A 22,707-nucleotide genomic window follows, 5' to 3' on the forward strand; every position below is an offset into this window, starting at 1 on the left:
AGCTGAGAATAAAACCTCAGAACACCTAATCCAGTCATTTTTCCCCACAGATTTCCTGTGGAAAAGATCCCTTCAGCCCTAATTGTGACTCTAGTTTCCTCTTCTCATAGTGAGGATATGTTTTCCCTAGCCCACCATGAGTCGGCAGAAATGCTACTTGGTGTATTGACATAGTTTTGAGGACACAGAACAGTGAATGTTATTGTGCGAATATTACTTTTCATCATCTTTCTCTTTTACTTTTCAGATTGGTGAGTTTGTCTATTGCAAGACTCTCCCAAAATGGTTAAAGGCAAGAATGTCTCTGTGCCCTTATGCAGTTCCACCATTGTTTCTGTAAAGGTCATTGTATTAAAAAGAAGCTGCAGTGATCTTTAGGAATGCAAGAGAACCTGCCTCAAAATGCTAAAAGAGCATTCACACACAGAGCCTTTGGTAACTCTGTCATCCAGCGAATGAGTTCCTTGACCTCTTGGGATTACTTCACTATATTTTTGCCTTGGACTGAGGCTTGGTTTAAGCCATAAACTAGTTTTGCCAGCGTAGTTACTCAAAATGTAGAAAAATTCAGAGAGACGTATCCCAGTCAAAGAAGCAGGGCCACTAGAAACCTCCATAGTGATACACTTCTCTGTAAGGGACAAGGACGTCAGTTCTACTCAGCTGCTGCTAAGGCTGCTGAGGTTGTGGTTGTCTTCCCTGAAAACAGCCCAAGATTTAAAACCACTGAGTGCCTCTACTCCTTGTTTGTATGGCCCTCCAGATAGACCAGGAGTCTGCAGGACTGAGTATCTCTGGTCTGCCCTGTGAGGCTGCTGTGAAACTTAGGACCCTGACCCGTGGCTTCTGGCTTTTCAGGCTATGCCAAGCTCTGGCACAGCTTGCTGCTTTCCATACCTATGAATCTGGGAGCACTGAGGCCATTTGAAAACCTCCAGGAGTCCAGACATTGATTGGTGCACATTTATAGAGCCTAAAGCACTTACAAGCAACTATTCTGGGATCAATGAGTGATAATTTTTCAATTTAAATGTTGTTTTGTAAAGAAAATTCTGTCTTGCTCAAGGGACAGTCAGTCAGAATGCTGGAGTTATCCCACATTGGAGATAGTGCCTAGAATTCTGATATATCTGGAGCTTGTTTGTTTGCCTGACATCCCACACTGACCAAGCATTAAGGGGCAGGGAGATAGATACAAGCAGACAGGATTAGGTCTCCTGAATCCCATTTTGTCTGCTACATGTCCCCACAGGTAGACTCTTGGTTACTGTTTGGTCAGCTTGTGTCTACTTTTTAGAGAAGATACGAAGGCTGCATCTCTATTCCCGCTGCAAGGGATACCAGATTTAGATGTCTGCCAGAGAGAACACTAATACTGTTAGACTTGTGGAATTCCAGGATACAGTCTACCACCTCAGAAGAGTAACTGATTCATGCCTCAGTTTGCCTCCAGTACAGGTTGTTTACCTCCAAGACGGGTGCTAACAGGAGTATGGAAGCATACTTCAAGTGGTACAGAGAAGAGCTGTGAGTTTCACCATCTTCGGAGAAGTGTCTGTAGGCAATGGATGCTCCCCAGTACCTGGATTTGAACTTGGCATGAGACAAGAGCTGCTACTGTTCAGTTGCCTTTAAGAGGCAGAAATACTGTTGAGCTCCTCACGACATGCATAACCGCTAAGTTTGGAACAGCTGATTTCAATACAAGTAGAAAGCTGAATGGGGACTTCTCCACTTCGATACAGGGTGTGACACTTCACATAAGGAGCTGTGAAGTAAAATACCAGAGGAGTCTGTAGAAGTGTAGGATTGGCCAGAAAGTGTAATTAAAACAGCTTGGCAGAAAAATGCTTCAAAAGAACATTTTTTTTGTGAACTTACAATTTTCAGTAAATACTCCTCAGTAAAACAGAATAAAATGAAAAGTAGTTTTGAGTAAGTTTATTTCAGAATTCTGACATTTCACTTAACATAGGATGTTTTTACTTTAATACTTTCATTGTTTCCTAAACTTTAACTACTAGTAAACATTTTGTTACTTGTGCCATGTGCCATGATCTGATAAAAGAGCTGTATTTATTTCAAAAATAATGAACTGAGGTTGCTACTTTGCAATGATTGAATTATTTTATCTAGATCAGAGTATCTACTGTTTGCATCATAATGGAAGTAGTAATGAAAACAGACAGCACTTTGATCTAGAAAAAGTACGTGTTCCAACGAGTAAGAACTTACTATTCTTACAGATTTTTAAAATGGAATATCTGTGCTTCTTCAGGAAACTTTTCCTGACTTCCTTTAGAATGACACTCTAAAATAAATACAATATTTTTCTAGCACGGCATAATGTCAGTGGGACAAAGGTTAAGAAGAATATTGCACCAGTACAAATGCTGCATTTGCAGCTCATCTCAGCATTTCTGCAGGAGGCAGATAGCAGGGAGATGAAATGCCAGTGTCTTTTCCCGATCAGATGCATGTGACCAAAGCTCAGGCGCCTTGCGCTTTGACAACCTGCCTGCTGTTGTGAGAGAGAATGTGCTACACGTCTGACTTGAGCTTTCCTCAGCCCCACAGCGGGGTTGTGGAGGGGTGGGCGCTGTTTCCTTTGATGAAGGAACACAACTGACCACTGTGTTGGGTAAAAAAGACTTTCTTCTAAGTCTGCTGCAGAGCGCAGCAGGCCAAGAGTTGCTTGCCTGGTACTACTGGACTCTGAACACAGCCTGGTGCGATACGGGAAGGAGAGCAAGAGGGCTGCACAGTGTAGGAAGCAGAAAGGGAGGATGGGTTTCTGAACCGCCCCAAATTGGGGTAAGAGGCAAATGTTACTGTTGTTTGGATGAAGGAGAAAGTAATTCTTGAAGCATCAGCTAGCTGAAATGAAAACCAAGTATGATTCTGGGAAAGCGAATAATATTGCGAAGGAGAAACTTAGCTTTAAAGAGGTTCGTGGCTTCTGACAATTATGGCTATCAGAGAATGATGAGGGGATCTTGTGTGAAGCTGAATATGAGACCAGCTAAGCAGAAGAATCACAGAAAGTGCTGATGGACAAGATACATGCAGATTAAAAGAAAACACTGCCTTTTTTCTGAGTGATTTTTGCCAACTGCTGGGAGTGGTTCCCTATTCCTGATGGAAAATATTTCAGTATGTTCTCAACTGCTTCATTTTCTTCCAGCGGACTGGATTACTTCAGGGCATATATTTGTCTTGATATACGATTATGCAATGCGTTTTATAGTGGCTAGAAACTAGAAGTAGTGTCAAGATCACATTTAGTAACCAAGGGAAGAGTATGGCAATGTTTATAGATATTTATTTCACCTGCAGAATTATCTCATGCAGATCAGTGTAGAAGATCAAAGATGGCAAAGTCTGGAGAGGAGCTTGCACCACTGCTGCCACACGTCTGTGGTTATATGGAAGATTTCAGTGTCAGCAACCACCAACTGTCACCACCATCCTCTCCACCATTACACAATACATCTTTTCTTTTGTTCAGAGCAGAGTGAGCAAGGTGTTTTTTGCAGAATTGTGTGTGCTATTTGTAGGTAAAGGACTTGTACAATTTAATCTATTTATAGATAATACAGTTAATGTCATCTCGAAAACAAGGAGAAAAGCAATACAGACAGTAGCAGGTGTGACATTAATATATTTAGCAATCGCATTTTCTTCTAACGTGCTGTTTATTAAATGTCATGGTTGCACACAATTACTGACTTTTCTGCTACTGGCTTGCGTGGTCACCTATTCCCTGTTTAATTTTGAAGACTTGTTAATAGTTACTCGTGACTTCCTTCAGGGAGGCTAACCCAGTTTATACAAATGTCCACAGTCCTAACCGTATTTAGTTGGGGCTTTTAGATTGTTCCACCTCCATTTCCTGCACAGCTGTGCGTGCTTCTTTCTGCAGATGAAAGATCTGTACAGTCTTATCTATTTATTGATTCCAAGATTCACACACTGCTTGGGAACAGGAAGAAAAACAGCAGAGTCAGTGGCAGGTGGAGCACTTTTGTCCAATTATGGTTGAAAAGTCTTTGTCATTAGTCCACCACGTCTCTCTTTCTCTTAGAGCAGTCTGGACTGACCTGCCAGTATAGCTTCCTTGGAAAGTTACCCCATCCAAGCTGCATACTGAGCACGATTGTCAAGACTGCATGCAGCACTGTGTGTTTCTCTGAGCTATCTAACCGCTGGTACGTACCGTTTTTTTCTATGTTAAACAGCTGTCTCCTATATGCATGAAATCCAGAGCTGCAGATTCATTACTAGAATTGACCATGAGACCCATGAGGGAAAGCACAAGCAGTGATTTCAGCAATCTGATCTCCTTCAGGTGGCCCTTTCTGAGAACGCTTGGGCATTATTTCTATTTTGTCATATACCAGAAACTTGCTAGAAAACCCTTGTCCCAAAGCTCTTCTATATATAATTCTATGCACATAAATAATATAAGGAAAATATTTATACCTAGAAGCATATATCTTACAGGTACCTGAAATGTGAGATAATAATGGTAGGCACTAGATGGTACTACTAAAGATAAGGTTACAGTTATGTAGTACTCACAGTTAAGGGTTGAATATTTTTTCTATACTTTCCATTTTGTGCTTACATCCTAAAAACAGATAAAGAAGGCCATTTTTTTTCTTGTAATAGAAATATTTCTTTCTAAACTACAACATGTGGCATGATAAGATGACATTTAAACTTGGTCTCCGTCAGAAAGCTACTGAAAAGAACAGTTAAGACAACAGCAAGGAGAGATTGTGTTAAAAGCAGCTAACTTCTTTCTGATAAGTAAGGAGAGGAGCTCCTGCCAGCTTGTCACTACAAGAAACAAACCCTATGATCTTAAACAGTTTTCAACATCTGTGTTTCAGCAGTGGCCAGCAGGGAAGCATGTCTGGTTTTTATCGTCCTCATGCAGGCTGCTGTAACGTCACTGTGGGTAACCTCTGATTGTGTCAAGGACAGGACAGAGAACCATGGCAGCGAAAAGTCGAGCAACACGATACTATAAATAGGGAGAGGGAGGACAAATTAGCCAAAGAAAGCTTTTTGGAAGAAAAGTAACTCTTTTGTGTGGTCTTTTTGTATGTTCAGAAAGTTTGTTTTCTAGTGAAGCTGCGTCCAAACGAAGAAGCATTATTTTTCTCCTCTATGCTGTTTCCAAGAAAAGACCCACAGACATTTTCTGGCCTATGTATACATTAAAATTATTGGCATTGCCTCTCAAGAGTATAGAAGCTTCTTCCCCATTCACAGATGGTGAAATGGAAGTGCGGTAAGGTGTAGGTTGAAATTTTCAAAACTTTTCTTGGTTTGAGGAACAAATATTCACTGACTAAACACCAGTGATGAATACATGCAGCTTATCGACTCAGTTTGTAGTTGCGTCTGTTGTGCAATTTTGCTAATATCACCCGGAGTTAGGCAGAGGGTCTTTTTCCTTTTACATGAACTTCATTTCAGAAGATTCAAGTCGTGGCAGGAAGATTTTATGGCCGTTATCAAATCAGTGATATGTGTGGGAGGATGATGCACAAATTGCCAAGTGCAAAAACCTTTCAGTGATTCAACATGACTAGGAAACCTATGATCCCGCAAGCAGCAAATTTATGGGGCATGCAAAGTTGGCCAAATCTTAGAAATACAGATATGTTTTATTTAGACTGGGAAAGACACCATTTTCTGACGTTTCCTGTAAGCTGGAATATCTGTTGAAAAGACAGTCTGCAAATACCAACACATGGGGTTTCTGAAATGAAGTATGATCCCTGGCAGCTGCTGGCTGAAATTGGGATGGTGCTCACCAGGCTCAGTGCTGCCCACCTCCTGAACAGCAGCTGTGACTTTCACGATCATGTTCATTTTGCTCAGTGTCTGCTCCCTTCCCAGGTCTGGATTGCTGGGCCGGGTCTATTCTCTGGGTTGCCCTGTGGTTTCAGAGTTTCTAGGCCCTCGAGCCAGCTGGCTCCCTTGCTTGCAGGGGCTGGATGCCTAGTGGTCCCCTGGAATCCTGCCCCGTGATTTATCAAAGATGCTGATCCCTGTGCTGATACCAGCCTGCTCTGATGAAGCCATGTCTTGTTGGAGAGGTCACAACCAGCTTTGACTGGTACAATGATTAATTGATGCTCCTAGAGACACTGATGCACAGACACATCATTATCTTTAGTTCCCTTGCTGTATAATTACCAGACATAATTCAATATTTCTCTCATGAACAAAGCATTTACCAGTTATGCTCCACCTGCCCCTTTGGCAGCGTCCACAGCACAGAATAGCTGAGCAGGCCTGCCAGCCCCTTCCAGCCTTCCTCCTCAAGCCCTGGCACACAGTTGTAAGGCAGAAGTGATCTGATGCCCATTACTCAATTTTCTTCACACAGTTCATCCTTATGTCCGCTTACCCTGTCCCCACATCCACATGTCTGTCCTTGGCCGCCTGTGCCCGCTGCCTTCTGTCCCTTCAGTCGGATGGCACTACTGGATTTCCCACTGCCACATATGCTCCCTTTTCTTCTCATCTCATTATCTCCCCCTTCAGTTTACTGAGCTCTCTCTTGCCTTCAAGCCTCTTTTTCCATATTGCTTGTCGTTGGGGAGCCACAGCTTCCTCTTCTCCTTCCTTCTTTAGAACCTGCCAGCCACAGTCTTTTCACATTCTATCCCTTCCTCTCCTGCTTTTCGATAAACTGCTCTCCTCTGCCTTCTTCCCAGTTCTCTATTAAATGCTGTCTCAATATATCTTACCTCCTCTTTCACCATTTGTCCTGCAGCCATGACAAAGTCAGCTTTCTCTTTGTCTTGCATCATTCGTCTCCTTTCCACTCAATAACCACAGCTCTTCTTCCTCTAGGATTTGTTCCACCCAATTTGTCTTATTTCTTAAGGCTTATTTGATTCAGCTATGCGTATGTTTATGTAAGCATCTAAATTTAATGATCCATTTTTGAACCCATTGGTAAGCTGAAACCTCAATGATAACAGAGTGGAGGTCTTAAAAATACCAACTTCCCGCAGTTTTCATGAAGATTGATGATTGGGTGAAGAAGAAAGCTCTGCACTTGCCTTTACTGCTGGAAAGGCTGCAGCATGTGCTCCCTCCAGCAAATGCACCATTATTGCTGTTAATGCTCAACACAAGGAAAATCTTTGGTCAGAGTTCACATTTTCCTGGACAACAGAAAATGATATCAGAAGATGCAAATTTGTAAGAAACCAGACATCAGGAATTCTGTTGCTCACAGAACTGCTAATTTTGCTAATTTTTCACTCTTTCATGTGACCTAATATTCTGCATATCATTATTTAATTTTGAGGTCTTTCTTTCCTTTTTTTTTTTTTTTTTTAATTTACTTTTATCTTGGTTGGCTTCCTTAATCAATTTTTTTTGTCACCTAGGTTTCTGGTTTGACCTCCATTTGTGGACCCATTCTTCCTGCATGTTGATTTCATCTTCTTCAGGGTATCACTATTGATGTCTCCAAGTTCTCCTTTATACAATGTCTTCTCCCTTAATGCATTTTCATTTTCTCTTGTTTTCTATCTGAGCACTCTTCTCATGAATGTCAGTTCTTTAGTTTCGTAGCTGTTGCTGACTGACATAGTCCCTGAACACTCTCCTTATAATCTGGCCCTCTGTAATGGAGAAAATTGCCTTTTAAATGCAGAACTAAAAAAAAAAAAAAAAAGACTTGATTTCTAAAAAGGAATATAGTATCTTTCTGAAACTTCATAAAATATAAAATTAATTCATAGCCACAGTGAAAATTCAGATGCCCTTTTATCAGCCTTGATAAATTTTCATATAAATGTTCACATTTCTGTCATGTACACAAGAAATCTTTCTCTTGTTACAGGTTGAGATGCAAATTTATTTCTGAGCCATGTAAAGTTATTCTGCACTAGAGTTCATGCAATGAAAAGGCTGTATGGCTTACAAGTCATACAAATATTATTTTGCTTATTTTATTCTCAATGACCTTTCATTAGTAGCTAATATTAAAAAATAAAATAGTGGGCAATGATGTTGGGACTTTCTGAGGAGAAGAATATCAACACTTGGCATGGAAATACTTCTAGTAAAAAATAACAAGAACAGAAATGAAAAAGAAAGCAGGATAAATTGTTCTTTCTCCCTAGACTTTCAGCCAAATCGTTTCAGAAATACCAACAATGAATTCAAGTCAGCATTTGAGAAGATGCTAAATCACGTACTTGCAGAGAGAGAATTTCTTACATCCCTAAATAAAAATATAACTGATGCAAGAAATCAAGGATAGAAGTCTTTTATAATTGAGTGATAGATAATGAGAAGCAGCAGAGAAGAGACCGCTCTCTAGCGGTCCTGATTATGAGGGATGCCCCTCATTTTCAATCCAGGAGCATATAGAGCCATCTCTGCGGCAGAATTTTCAGTCGCTGTATTTCATAAATCCCAGAGACCACACATAGCTGGCTGCATAGGAGTGAAATTCAGATCCTGTACTAAATGAGAATTTGATTCTGCCCTGACCAATTTCTGCAGAAAATTTTGTCAGTAATTTTCAGCCTGTGAAGTATTACAGGTATAGCACTACAACAGACAGCTCCGTCTCCACAACCAGTAACAGCTCCAGGGTGACAGTAGGTACAGCTCCCAGTTTCAGACCTGAATCACGCAAAAAGAAACCAAGCAAACAGAAGTAGGAAATTGCAGCTTACTTGTGTACTATCAGATCAGATCATGACTCTTACACTAACACGAGACAAAAGGGCACATCATACTTGACAGGCAATAACCTCAGTTCTGACCGACAGGTGGAAAGTTTTGAAATATTATTTTTGTTATCTGGATTTTAATCTTTATGTCATGCCTAGGCTAGAAGAAGAAAGCTTCTCAAAAATGTTATTTAACATACAGGTCAAAACCTGTTGTAGAGATAGCAGTTTATGCTTTAAATCTGTAATAGCTGGCTGCCTTGTAGTGTACCACTGTTCATGTAATTGCCGTCAAACTTCAGTGTTTTGGTCAAATAGTTATTTGATGTTAAGTCACAATCTGATTCTTATGCATTGCTTGTAGGGAACTATGAAATTATCAGGCTACGATAAAACAGTTCATGGAAGTGGATGGCAGTTGAGGCTAATAGTAATGGTTATATAATTTCAGTGAAGTCTAGAGAGCTTCATCAGGTCACTATTTTTCTACGGACTATGCAGACAAGTAGTTAAAAAGTGTCTACTTCAGTTACAAGAAACATTAACTATATGAAACATACAGGAGAAAGGGAAAGCAATTATTATTATTTAAACATAGGTTTTTGGTTTTTTTTTGTTTTTTTTTTTTAAAAAAAAAAGAAAGAAAAAGAAAATAATTCTACCTATTTTATCAGGGAGAATCTTCCAAAAACGAACATTTCAAGTGAAGTCCACCAGACATTGCAGACAGCCTGAATCACTGAGAGAAAAGTGTAAATTACTTCACATCATCTCCATAGCATTGATTTTGTACCTCAATTATCGCAATGCTCATTCTTTCCTCTGCATCACTTCAGTGAAAACACTGTAGAAGCACACTTGCCCTGTTACCTTGTATTCTTAGGTCTCCCCAAAACCTCCCTTGCCCCTGGACTGAATGCCAAACCTTTATTTTACTTTTCTTCAATTGTCTGTTGTTGATTCCAATTTGCTAACATTTCTTTTTAAATATGTGGGATTTTATTCAATAAAAATCTCCAGGTAATCAAGTGAAATGCAGCCACTTAGGCGGAATATTTTCACCCAGATCTTCAGTAGCAGAAAATAAAAGCAGTGTAAAACTCTGCCATTATCTCATTAAAATCTGTTTCTGCTTTCAGCTTATAACCTCACTAAATTAACATTAGAGGAACAGACCTTTATGTTAAATTCATTGCAGAGTTGTGCCAGCAGGACTAGTTGCATTTTAGTGGTCCCTCATTGCCTGTTTGCACAAAATTATAGCAAAACCCTGAACAGTAAATTAAAATGGAACACAACCTTTTTATGTTGAACTTAGAGTAGTTGAAAGCTTAAGCTTCTGTAGAACTCCATTATTATTGCATAAAGCATGTTTTTCAGATTTGAGATTCTGAATGATTGATTAATTAAAAACACTTGCAGTAATTAACAGGCATGCTAGAAGAAATTATTTATACAAGATTTCTTACGGTTTGTTTTAGTGTACATACAAGCAAACTTGATATACTGACTCTCTTCCAGGACTTCTGACACCCCGAAGTAACACTGTCTGGGTACCGGATTTTAAATTATTCCCTGCAATAGCTTTTTCTCTTACAGGCAGCTCTGCCTCTTCAAGTAGAGTCTGCCTTGTGCGTATTTCATCTCTCCTATTTGTGACCCAGCAGTTTGTGACTGTGTTCTCCTCTTGCTTACTACCTCTATCTTTTTTTTTGGCAGTGAGCCATTGTTTGTCTTCTTCATGCATATTAATGTGGTCATATAACACAATACATTAAGACACTGTAGGAAACATAGTCTCTGCCTAATAACTATTGCTACAAACTACAGTGAAACGCAGGTTGTTGCAAGATGTTGCCAAATGTGGTGGATTCAACAGTATTTAAGCCACAGCGTTTTGCCCTCATGTCCTTGCATGCCGTGTACCTCTTCCACGATGGTTTTCTGGGCCATAATCCTGCAAAGGGCCATAATAAGACGAAGTGTCTATACATAATTTAGGACTACAAATTACTAAAAGGATATATATATAAAAAATCAGTTTTATAGCACTGCATCCCTGTCAGCTCTTGTTTTACCTGACAGTCTGAGCAAGAACAAGGGTCATCCAAGTCCATTTAAATAGTAAAGATATAGAGCTGGTTTGCACAGAGTCTTTTATCAAAATCTGCTCTGTAAAACTGATTTTATTTGATAGCTAACCTGCAAATGGTCACTGACTGGAAGGCAAATGTCTGAAATGGCTTTATTTTTTTTTTATAATTATAAATAAGATGATGGTCGAACCAGAAGGGCAAAGATTTCAATTCACAGTTTGTTTTGTTCTTGCTTGTGTCTGGACTGTTCAAGAACATATGGCTGTATGGGGACCAGGCAGAACACTGAATCTGCTTCAGTATCATCACAACACCTCTTTGGGTAATCTCCCTTTCTAGCTGACCAGTTGGTTTTGATGAAACCTGCAAGAGACACCGTAGAGTCTGTGGGAAATCTGTTCGTTCAGAGTGCGTGTGTGTGTGAGCACACACGCTGAACGGAAATTGTCCATCTCATAAAACTGGCAGAAGGCAAATCCTGAGTCTGCAGCTCCCCTGAAAATTCACCCAGAGTTACAGAGGCAAGTTCACCCACAAAGACTAACTTTATGGATCTGGTCTTTCTACCTATTCCTAGTGATGTAAATTCAGTGTGGTGCTGTTGCTAGATGTTCTTGTTATTCTCCCTCAGATTACTAACCAAGGAACCACTGGGTTTGTGCATGGATTTGCTACTTGTGGAAGATCAGTCTGTGGAAGACAAGCTCAATGACTTTTAAAGACGTGTGCATTCCATTTAAACCAGCAGAGTGCCCTGAAGTCTACAATTAATAGTTGCATACATATGCCAAAGGAGAATGTTTCTTTTTTATGTGTAGAATTTCCTCTTAAAATTACCTCTGCCCAGTACCTCATACAGGGAACTACAAAATTTTCTTTATGTGACTAAAGATGATTTTTAGGCAATAGAAACAAGGTCTTTAGCAGTTGGAAAGGAGCGATCATGATGTTTCTTGCAGTGTCTGTCATTTACTTATAACTTCAGAAAAGTCTAAGTTGTCAGGTATAAGACACTGCGACAGTTTTTTCCTGGGTGTGGAAATAGACCATAATAGTTACTGCAAGCTGGCTAGCACGCTTTAAATTTATCTCCTGCTTTATTGTGCACTGATTACCCCTTGTGGACAAGCCCATTAGTCTCCCTTAGTGTGTTTATGGTTTCCTCAGAACACTCTGCAGCGGGACTTGTGATGATGGAGTCATCTCCCCTTACAAGCGAAGCAATTTGAAAAATCAGTCCCAATCCACTTAGAAAAAAACAAACCAACCCAAAACTTCCCTGGAATAATTACTTATCCCTACTCACTCTTTTCTCCTGAAAATGCACGAAGATGATTTTATACCACACCACCGTGTAAGTTTCTGTCAATGTTTGCAAAATTGCGTAACTCGGTCACGATTAATGTAACCAAGATAAACTCAGGGTGATGACACCTTTTAATACTGAACTGTTATGTATTCTGTGTATCATATAAAGTATCATTAACTCTTTGAGGTTACGTAGAAATCAGTTAGCCAGACTGTAAAGATGTGGGACTACTAGGGTAAGGTATTTGCTGGTATTTCAGATTGGCAATTGAAAGTAATTTATTTGAATTAAAAAGTTGTATTGCCAAGTTTTGCTATGCTGTGACTGTGAGGGCTGATTTAGCAACAAACTGAAAAGCAGGTTTATTTGGTAGTGTGCTGCTCTAGAATAAGCAGGGAGAGACGGTTAAGCTTAATATTACACAGAGTGGAGGAGGTAAGGCTTCATTTACTCTGAAATGCATCAGTGATGTTTGTCTTTCACCTAAGAGTCTGTGTGTACGGGGTCAGACGAAAGGCCCAGCTTTCCCAGTGTTCCATGTCTGGTGCTGGCCACACCACGATGCCTAGGGAAGAATATGAACAAGGCGTGCAGGAACGATACTTCCCCCTAATACATTCCTGTGCTCTACCTGTCCCTAGTTCTGGCACTCATTGTGCAGGATGTGGTTTGGAGGTGTTTAGTAACCCTTAGAAACCTCTCCTTGAGCTCACATGAGCTTTATTATCTACAATGTCTTTGGGGCAAGAAGTTGCACAGGTATAGCACCTGTCACATGAAAAAACACCTTTTCTGTTTGCTTTGAACCTGGATGCTACCAGCTTCTTCTCTAAGACTTCTCTAGACCTAAGACTCCTAGCTAACTTACTTAAATCATTCTCTGAATGGAAATCTTTCACCTTTTAACATTACTGCTCAATTAGACCCTTTTGCCCTTTGATAATAGAAGTTATTTAGAAGTTTTTCAAACAGTTAATCCCATAATTTCTCTTGCATGGAAACATTTAATTTCTGCTATATTCCTGTCTGTCAGATTCTGAACTGGTGCAAATCTGATAGTTTTCTGATTTCAAAGAAGCTCTATCTGTTCTATCTGTTTAGACCAAATGAAGCTGTGATCCAGGGTTTGTTTTTCTGTTTATTGACAGTGATTGTAAATTTAATAGGTATTTGAAGATTTTTACAACCTTTGTAGCCTACCTTAAAAATAATCAATTTAAATGTTCAGAATAATCTCTCTACAGAATTAAATGGTAAAGAGAAGTTTGTAAAACAAAGTAGAACTGTTGTTTTTTTTCTTTTTGAATTTAGGCCTACTTCCCAATTGATTTTGGTCCAATATTACTGCTTTGGAGAGAATTGGGATTATAGAACCAGTATACGCCTTAGAAGTGCCTTATATAGATTATTCCATGGATAGGATGAGAACGCTGAATATTTCAATAGTGAACGCTTCAACGCCAGTATGACAGCAATGGCTAGGGTGGACAAGTAACCTCTGTAAGTGAAAAGTCCTTTAAATTGTGTGTGTCTAGGAGGAACATTCAGTAGCATTCAAAGTAAATGTGAACTTTTATGAATTTAAACAAAGAAAGGCTGCAAAATAAGCAAAGTGAAGCTAACTAAGTGCTTTATACAAGGAGTTGGTGGGGGAAACAGGAAAAGGTGTAGGTGCAGCCTGCCTTTTTAACTAGGGTGTTAAAAATCAACATGCAAATTGTTTATGCAGAAGTCAGAACCAAACCAAGCAAACTACCTCAGAGCTGGGCAGCATTCCACCCACGCAAGACTTGTTACATCACGCCTTAAAAACTGCCAGCGAGAGCTTCAGGGAATATGAGCATTGTAGTGTTGCAGTAATCCAAACACCAGCTAACGAACTGACATACGGAGCAAGTAGCTGGGCTTGCTTTGCTTTGTAGAGGTGGTCACACTCTTACTGCATGTGTTCAGTACGTACGTATTAGCTCTAATCTGCCCATGTGCACTCTTCCGATAGTTTGATGAGTCATCTGAGGCAATCATGCAATAAAGAGTTTGCTTACAAATCCCAAGCAAGATAGCAGTTACCAGGAAGCAAGTCACGTAGCCGACTTTTACATTCAAACCTGCCACATGACAAATTATATTTCATACTTAAGATACTAAACAAGTCTGTTACTCCTGGTTGCCCCTTGAGTCAAATTTTGTGCCTTTACGATAGGGGGTTTTATCTTCTTTTAGGCCTAGTAAACCTAGGGCAGAAGGTGGCAGCCTGAAGAATTTGCTGACATCCTGTAGTTTCCTCTCCTTCAGAGATCAAGAGGTCCAGTTTCAACCAGCTGGTTTTGTTAAAGCAATGAAATTAAAGGTTGATCAGGGATACATACTCTCATACTTCACTAATTAAATGCCTTTAATTACTGACAATTGAACGGAGACAGTTGTTGTGGGAGGCTGGTTATTTGGTAACCGCTAGTTACAGAACCTTCTTAGGCTTATCTATAAATTATCTAGTGTGCAATTCAATTCCTGTGCTCCTTAGAAATATGAAATATATTTCTGTGTTGAAGAAGCAGAACAAATACATTTCTTTAAAATAGCTCTATTAGTCTCAGTTTACAGGGAACTGTAGAGCCTTCAGCACTGTTTTCAGCAGACACAAGGAACGCCAGGAGGCTACAGCAAGTCACAGTACAGGCAGAGCACAGGATGCTGGATGATGTACTTCCAAAACAGTCTCCCTACTTCTGTGCTATTTCATAGTGCCAGCCTTGGACATCGGTGCCTATGTGGCTTTCCACTAGTTACTTGAACAATCAGATGATTTATCACATAATACTTTCTGTCAGTTTCCCTCAATTCTCTATGGGCACAGGGTGCAAAACTTTTCTAAATTATTTGTCACTCACACCCCTCAGTGTGGATTCTTCACCTTATTTTCCTCTTGATGTCAAGGAATAGGACCAATTCTTTACGAAAGTATTGCCAATAGCACGCCATTAGCCAGAAGTAAGCTGGGTTTCCTCCTGCAATGAACTGCCTTCTGTGCTGCCTGATCTTTTAAATTCTGAGACCTTATTTAAATCGCTCATGGTATGCCAGCTGAAGACAGCTGCATGGAGCTCAGCACCATCCACACTTACATGAACCCTGGGATTACACTTAGATTGTTCTGCGTCCACATTTCTGCCATTTACCTTAAAAAAGCTCGTAGCCAGGAAGTTTTCCCTCAGTGTGCTCACAGCAGCATCTTGAGAAGCGTAGCCTTGTATCCACTTTCTACTTCTAAAGCTACTGAGTAGTACCTGAGGTCTATTATACAATGCTGTCTGTGTAACAGCTAATATTTTCAACTCTTCACCCTGCAGAATCCCAGAGCTTTTTCCATAATAATATACAAGTGTCATTTACTGAACACTGTGTGAGGCTTATAAAATAAGTTACATCTGAAGCTTACAGCTGAGTAAATATTCCACCCATTCAATAAAACCTAAAGTCACAGCCTACATAGGGTGGGTCACAGTAAGAGCTGAACAGTTGGCATTACCAGAGAATATAAAGTCTACTAAAATGAAATTTGAACCAATAGGTCTGTTAACAGCCAGAAAGAGCCCTCAGGAATAGGGCGTGTAATGAAAACTTATGATAAAAAAGCAGCTCACCTGCACTCATTGAAGGTTTGAACTTTAAAACAAAAAAACTTCAATGCAATTAACCTCCCAAGACACCTATAAAAGACCAGATTTGTCATGCCAACAGAGAAATAAAACTTTGCAATAACTTCTGGCAAAAATCCACTGTCTAATATTATTTAAAAAGAAACTATAGCGTCAGTACTTGTTACATCCCATGGACATCCTCTGAGAGCCACCATCTATCTAAGGATCTCAGAGCTCTTTTGAAAATGTTGGCTTGCTGCCTTTGAGATGTTATCTCAACATCCTGCAGATGAGAGTGGGAAAAATAACGATGAACAGACTAATAAAGCTGATCAAAGTTCACACAACAAATTGACAGCAGAGCTGACAGGAGAAACATCTTCATTCCAGTTCATCTACCGTAGCTGTGTTCGTCTACATTTGGAAGGTATAGCTAACACCAGGTTTATCCTACCAGGTTATAATATCCAAACTGTGTCAGGTTTTGTGCAGTTGGCCTGCCAAAGGTACGAGTTAATCCAGCACAGCTACGCTTCCACAGCATAGCATTGTGCACTTGTTCTTTGGAGTAACGAAGTTGAATTTTACCATTTACTTTGCACAAAATTTCAACAGTAGACCCCAAAAATGAATTTAAAATCTGGACAGAATAACTTGGAGAAGAGTGGTTTGGAAAAAAGTATCAGGATGGGACATCCAGATGAGTTTTACCATGCTGGGGAAACTGATAGACACTCAGGCTCAAGGAAGCAGTTGGTCTTACTGAAAGACAGATTGTATGATTATCCAAAAAAACTAGCAAAACCCACTTCACATGTTTATCTTTCAGCCACTTCACATATTTCTCTCTCTTGTAGGAAGGAGACTACTGACACTTAAAATAACGAACTAGCAGGAAGGTTTCTCTCCACTAGCAACCAATAATCATTTCTAGCAATAGCAGCTATTTGGTTCGTGTCAGTGGGCATTTCAAAACATTTAAAACTATTACAGTAGAGATTTAAAATGTTCTTCTACATGTGTATGTTCTGATTAAGAATATTTAGAAAGTAGTCCATTCGTGACAACAGCGCTACCATTTCGAGAGGTGAAATGGTCAAAGGTTTTGTATATATTTTTATAGCTGTATTGATGTTGAGGGAGTGAGGTATGGCGGCTTGCCACACAGAACTCAGGATGTCATTGGCAGAGGAGAGATGACCCATATCATTTGTTTAGGTGGGAACAGAAGCTGCTTCACTCTTCCTAGATGTACAGAATATAATGTCAGCCCAATGGGCACACACATTTCTTTCTGAAAGAAAGAAACTGTTGGTCACCTTCTAGGACTCTGCCTCTAGAAAATGCTCCTTAGTTGCTTATGCCTTCAAATCTTTTTTTGGGTTTTGACTGATATGTTTGCATTGGGTAGAAATACATGTATATGTACTTCATAATAATACAATTTATTATTTGATTCTCTAATTGCATTATTTTATCTGTGTAAAGTTTTGTGTTATACAAGTGTGAAACAGAGAATAAAAAACCAAAGTTTATCACAATTATTACAGGTTTGAAGCCATCCTGGATAGTGACTATCCTTCTATAGAGGAACCCTGGAATGATTAAAACCTGCTGTATAAATCCTGCTGCTCCAAGATCTGTGGTTAAGCTGTATCTCCACACGTCAGTTTTCACCAGTTCCCTGTCATGGTATTTCTGCTATCGCATATGAACTTGGCTGTAGGATCAACAGGAAACAGAAACATCAAAAGGAAATAATAATTTGTTTTAAAATATGTTTCTAGAAGATTATATAAACTTTTCATCCTTGATGTCTCCAATGACAGAGGAGCTGTGCTGTCTTCAACCCTTCCCTGGAGGCAACTCGTAGAGTTCAAACAAATACCGAGTCTCATTTGAACGTGATGCAACTATGTACCGTGTAGGCTGTGTAAGATTGCTCTGCTGCACTAACCATGATAGAGGACAGTGTAAAATATGTTGCCACCTATCAGCTGTTCTGTGGTCACCCTGCAAAGTTAAATTCAGTTAGGTGGAGTTGATAACTAATTTTGGTTTGCCTTTGCTATTGTAAGACTAGATAGACTACATGTGTGTTTCTAGTTCAGTCTACCACCTGGAGTATACATGGGAAGAGAAAAGAACAAAAAGACGCTCACCCATTTTGAGTCCTTATGAGATAGGAATCCTCACCTACATACTGCATGCTTTTAGGCATAATTAATAAAGCAATTTTTCCTAGATTCCCCGTGCAAATGAGAATTTTGTGCTACCATTCTAGATAAGGTGAATTCCAATCTCACACATGCACCAGCTTCGTATTCAATTTTTACTTCAGAATTGAAAAAAGTTTGCATAGAGTAGATAGCTTATTATTACTACAAATAAACCACTACTACAGTAGTCAAACACAGATTTGCTCAGAAGGCAAAACGGGGGTTTTAGCCCTCTTTCAGCAATGGCCAAATCAGTAACTGCCTTTGGTAGTAACCAGGTTGTAAACTGGAGAGCGCTCTACTGCATTTTGTGTTGCTAGAAGGCATTGCAGCAAACCAGCTTAATCTGGCGTAATTGAGCAGAGCTCAGCAAAACTGCCTTAAACAATGTTTAAATGCTTACTCTGAGATCTATCAGATTTTAAAAAACAGTAATTGTGTATCTGGCTGTTTGTCAGAGATGCTATGAAGTCATCACTTGAATATTAATTCAAGAAAGGTGAAAGGTTAGTGATGAAAGTCAGTTTCAGTGCTTCATATTACGCAACATTTCAAAATTACTAGAGAAGTCTGGGTAATTTGGCTTTCCTAACTATACTGAATCTTATTTACCTTCTTTAAGGTTAGGCGTAATTGATTATCAAAAGAATTCTGGTAACAGTGCAGTGACTGAGCATTACCGACAAAAGCTTTTTTCTCCTCACTAGCTGACAGTTTCCTGGTTACAGTGGGACACCCAGGGAGCTGCCACCAAGTGGGAATGTTGGATGTTAGAAGCAAAACCTTGAACAACCTTGGCATTTGGCAGAGAACCCACACCGACGGGCATGCCAGAGTAGCGTGCTCACAACAGCCCTTTGCTCCCAACAGCCCTTCGTTCCCAGCAAAGAGCCTGGTATGTTTTGAACCAGCTGGAGTTTTTTCCAGGGATAATGGAGTTTAATAAGTAAGAAAGAAAGCTCTGTGTACATCTGTCACTGTAGCAAGACCCATTTCCAGAGCTACAAGTAGATGTTTTCCCTCAGTTGTAGGAGAAGGGCTCGTTCTAGTTCCTGCTGGTGGAAGCGAAGGCTGTATTTCTTTTCTGGTAGATATTTTATGACTGTGTGGAGGTTATTTTATTTTATGAGATACAAAGTCATGCTTTATACTTGCTTGTTAGCCACAGTCTTTGATTTGTGCCGATGCTGCTAGAAACAGGAATGAAATTCAACTGCAGGCCCTGCCTATCACTATTAAATTTCCAAGTAGGATACAGTAGCTGGCTTATCTGGTACTTTCTGGGAGGTAGATCCTTTTTCTTAATGCACTTGCTAATGGAAAGAAAAACTGGTCGTTCAAGTTACATGTGGGACATGTGATTTGAGAATGAGCTGATAAGTAAATGGTACTGATAAATTGATTTTGTTTGCTTATTAGCTGGTTTTCCATTTGCGCTGAATACTGGTAGACTCAATAACAATGAAATGCCCTTGGGACATTTAAGAACTATTTCAATTGCAGCTACTGATGTAATAAGAGATTTACAGAAATTAGTCAAAGGCAAAATAAATTAAGCTTAATGAAAGCTTAATTGAATAAAATGTGTTTGTCTTGTCTGGTTTTGGCTTACAGAAGTATTTATGTCCAGAACTCAGCAGAGTTTCATGTGACATACTGGGCTGGTGCTACAGACCGTCTTTCTCTGGCAGATCTTTTATTGGCTGACCATCCTTTGAAAGTATGTGCATACACCATTTGCAAAGACAATGCTGAGAGAGAGAGGACAGCTGGGGTTGTTATTGGAAAAGGTGATACTATTTTCCCTATAAGACACAGATAAAGTGTTCCACATTTCTACTGCAGGCTGTAAACCAGACCAGGCTGTTCTTGAGTGTAAGTTTACCTTCATAGGAAATCCATTGTTTGGAAAGAAAGCTAATGGAGTCACCACACCCCTGTGTGCATAAAGATGGGGCTCTCATAAATTCTTGTTCTCCAAGGGACACAAATACCTAGAAATTATCTGATAATGCTACTGATAAAGTTCCAATATTGAAAATCCTACAAGAAATGATAAATTTATTTACACACATTTATTGGGGTAGGAAACTTAACCTGACCGAGGATGCAAATTAGCAAGTAGGAATTATGATGTCCAGTCCAATGCAAAGATAAAACAATCTGGAATCAATAGCTGGAAGTTAGCAAGAATCCCAAATCCAACGGCCAAGTTCCTCTTAAAGGAAAAGGGTGACTTGGTATAGGAAAATACTGGCAATCTGGTAGCTTTATTTATTTCCCTATAGGTGAATACAACCCAAAAACTACTCTGAAGAAACACTGTTGGTACAGTCAAGCATTCAATAATAATCACCACTTTCCCCTTCCCTCTTGTGGTAGAAGTAGGAGCTGAATAAAGCTAGGAAATTTTCATGTAAAAATGTGTTGATTATGAACAAGTGCATCTCCTTCATAGAGGGAAACAGTGTCCAGAAGAGAGAATTAATACAGCTTTAATGTGCTCTGCAGATAATTTAGATGCCAGAACTCTTTTGAGCATCATGCATTCAGCTATTATAAAATAAATCTGAGTGAGGAAACCTTGAAATATTGTGGCAATTAACATCTTAGTAATACCACATTAACATATTTAGATGTTTGTAATCACTATTCAGCTCTAGAAATGCTGCCTCTCCTAGTCTTTTGCAGTGGAAAAATGATGAGTTTGTCTGTTTGTAAGGATGCATGTTAGCTCTTCCAGGAGTAGAAGATGCATGGAGACAATCTGAAACATGAGAGAGAAGACTTCCTTCTTTTAGTGTCCATATACGCTTAGATCAAAAATTCATTTTCGGATTAGGTCCTACTTAAATAGTAGATCATACGCAATACATTTAGCATATTTGGGAAATTTGGTTAGAAAACAGTTGCAAAACTCGATTTGTTTACATGACAGTTCTGAGGGTGTGAAAAATACGATTTTTTAAGTCATATACTCCCCTTGCTCCTTATACAAATAGCCTGGCTAAATACAAGTAGATTTCTGGAGGAAAAGCTAAAGGCACATTCTTATCACCAGCATAATCCTGGAAAATTTGAAACTCTTACTCCAAAACTTAAGGCATTTGAAAGAAAAGGGACAGAGCTTTGAAAATGCTGGTCAAAACGGCTGACAGTTTATGAAATCAAATATTTTGGCCATAAGCAACTGAAATGGAATATTAAAGTGGGAAGGGCTGGGCCCACTTTAGGTGACATTGTCAACGTTGCAGCTAGCACAGCTTGCACTGTGATGTGCTGTTGGATTTTAATCCTGAAGTAGCTTTTAATGTGCATCATTTTGGATGATCCAAACCACACTTTTTTTGATAATCTGTATTTTACTTACTCAATTGCAGGTACGAACTATTGTATTTATGCAGCTGTACTACCTGCGGCTTTAAAAAATATACATGGAGAAGATCCCTTTGGTTTTACATTTACAACACTGTCTTTCCAATACCATGAACACATCGTCTCTGCTGAGATGCACAGACTGCTGCTGTGATAGTGAAGCTGTCCCTGCTTCGTTCACCCAGAAAAGATACCCTGTGCATCAATATTTTCCACATAACCACAGGCACCTCCGATGTTTACTGAACACCCATAATGTGATTTTTTGATTACCTGACCTGCCCAGCTCATTTTAACAGTGTTTGCACTTTGCTCCTTTTAAGTCTTGCCTTGCTGTAAAACCAGTGTGTGGACAAAACCAAAATGGTATGCCACATCAAACCCTGTCAGAATTCAAAGTAAAGTGTTGTAAAAGTGGAAGTGTCAAGAAAGAATAAGTTTACACTGATTTATGTAAACACTTTATTCAAATGCCTTGGATACAGATAAACAGTCCTTGTGCAATATTTGTTATGGTTTCACCTGCTTTAAGCTGGAATCTGAAAGTGTTTTGATAAATGTGACAGGGAAGTTTGTTGAGTTGCTCTGCAGCTGCAAGTACTTCTGTATGTTATGCTGAAGCACTATCTTACATCTTGTAACAGCAGTACCTCTCAGTAATTCAGTTTTTTTTGTTGCTTTTTTGGGTTTTTATTCTGCAGAGGAGGAAACATTACCTTGTACTGCACTTACGATGGCTGGCTGTACCTGTTGGCATTTCCTGGAAAATTAAAAATACGGGTTTTGGTGATATTCTTTAATGGATACAGATGTAAGTCTTAGAATGTTTTAAAAAGTTTCTTATAGCATTACTAACTCATGTTTCTGTATTTGAAATTCTGTTTTACCTGAAACTGAGACTCAACAAGTGCAAGATCGGATTTCAAACCAGTGGAAAACGCAAAATGCTGCGGGCTACAAAACAAGTAGTTGATGAACCCTTTAAAACATTGTTTAGAATTTAAGAAACTTGGCTTTATATTAAATAATTGATAATATTCCCAGGCATTTTTAAAAAAGTTGTATTTAACATTGGCAGATTCTGTAATCCTCCTGCTGACTATGGCTTGATTTTACTTTAACCCTAGTGACATATTTTCTTTAATACTTACGTTCCGGTTGCATTTCTGCAGATAAAAGCATACAGCTTTCCTGACTGGTACAGTGGCCGGGTACTCATAACAAGTTGACTTCTACATAGAGGATAAATGAACTGATTTAGATGTCTATATTCTTTCCCAACTCACCCTCCTCCCCAATATACAGTTTTTACTTAAGATGGACAAAGGCATGACACCCCTCCCCCCC

The 22,707-nt window shown here is 39.4% G+C and overlaps 1 long non-coding RNA gene across 1 annotated transcript in view; it reads right to left on the reverse strand.

Annotated features, from left to right (window-relative positions):
- Positions 1-22,012: 22,012 nt before the first annotated feature.
- The window catches only part of LOC113480874, a 4,447-nt gene continuing 3,752 nt past the window's right edge, over positions 22,013-22,707 (reverse strand). Inside the window, exons 2-3 of the long non-coding RNA XR_003398556.1 lie at positions 22,512-22,592; positions 22,013-22,120 (exon numbers count right to left, since the gene is read on the reverse strand). This is a non-coding gene — a long non-coding RNA (uncharacterized LOC113480874). The remainder of the gene's footprint in view (positions 22,121-22,511; positions 22,593-22,707) is intronic.

Source organism: Athene cunicularia (assembly GCF_003259725.1).
Source record: "Athene cunicularia isolate RWA chromosome 5 unlocalized genomic scaffold, athCun1 chr5_part1, whole genome shotgun sequence".
Taxonomy (NCBI): Eukaryota; Metazoa; Chordata; class Aves; order Strigiformes; family Strigidae; genus Athene; species Athene cunicularia.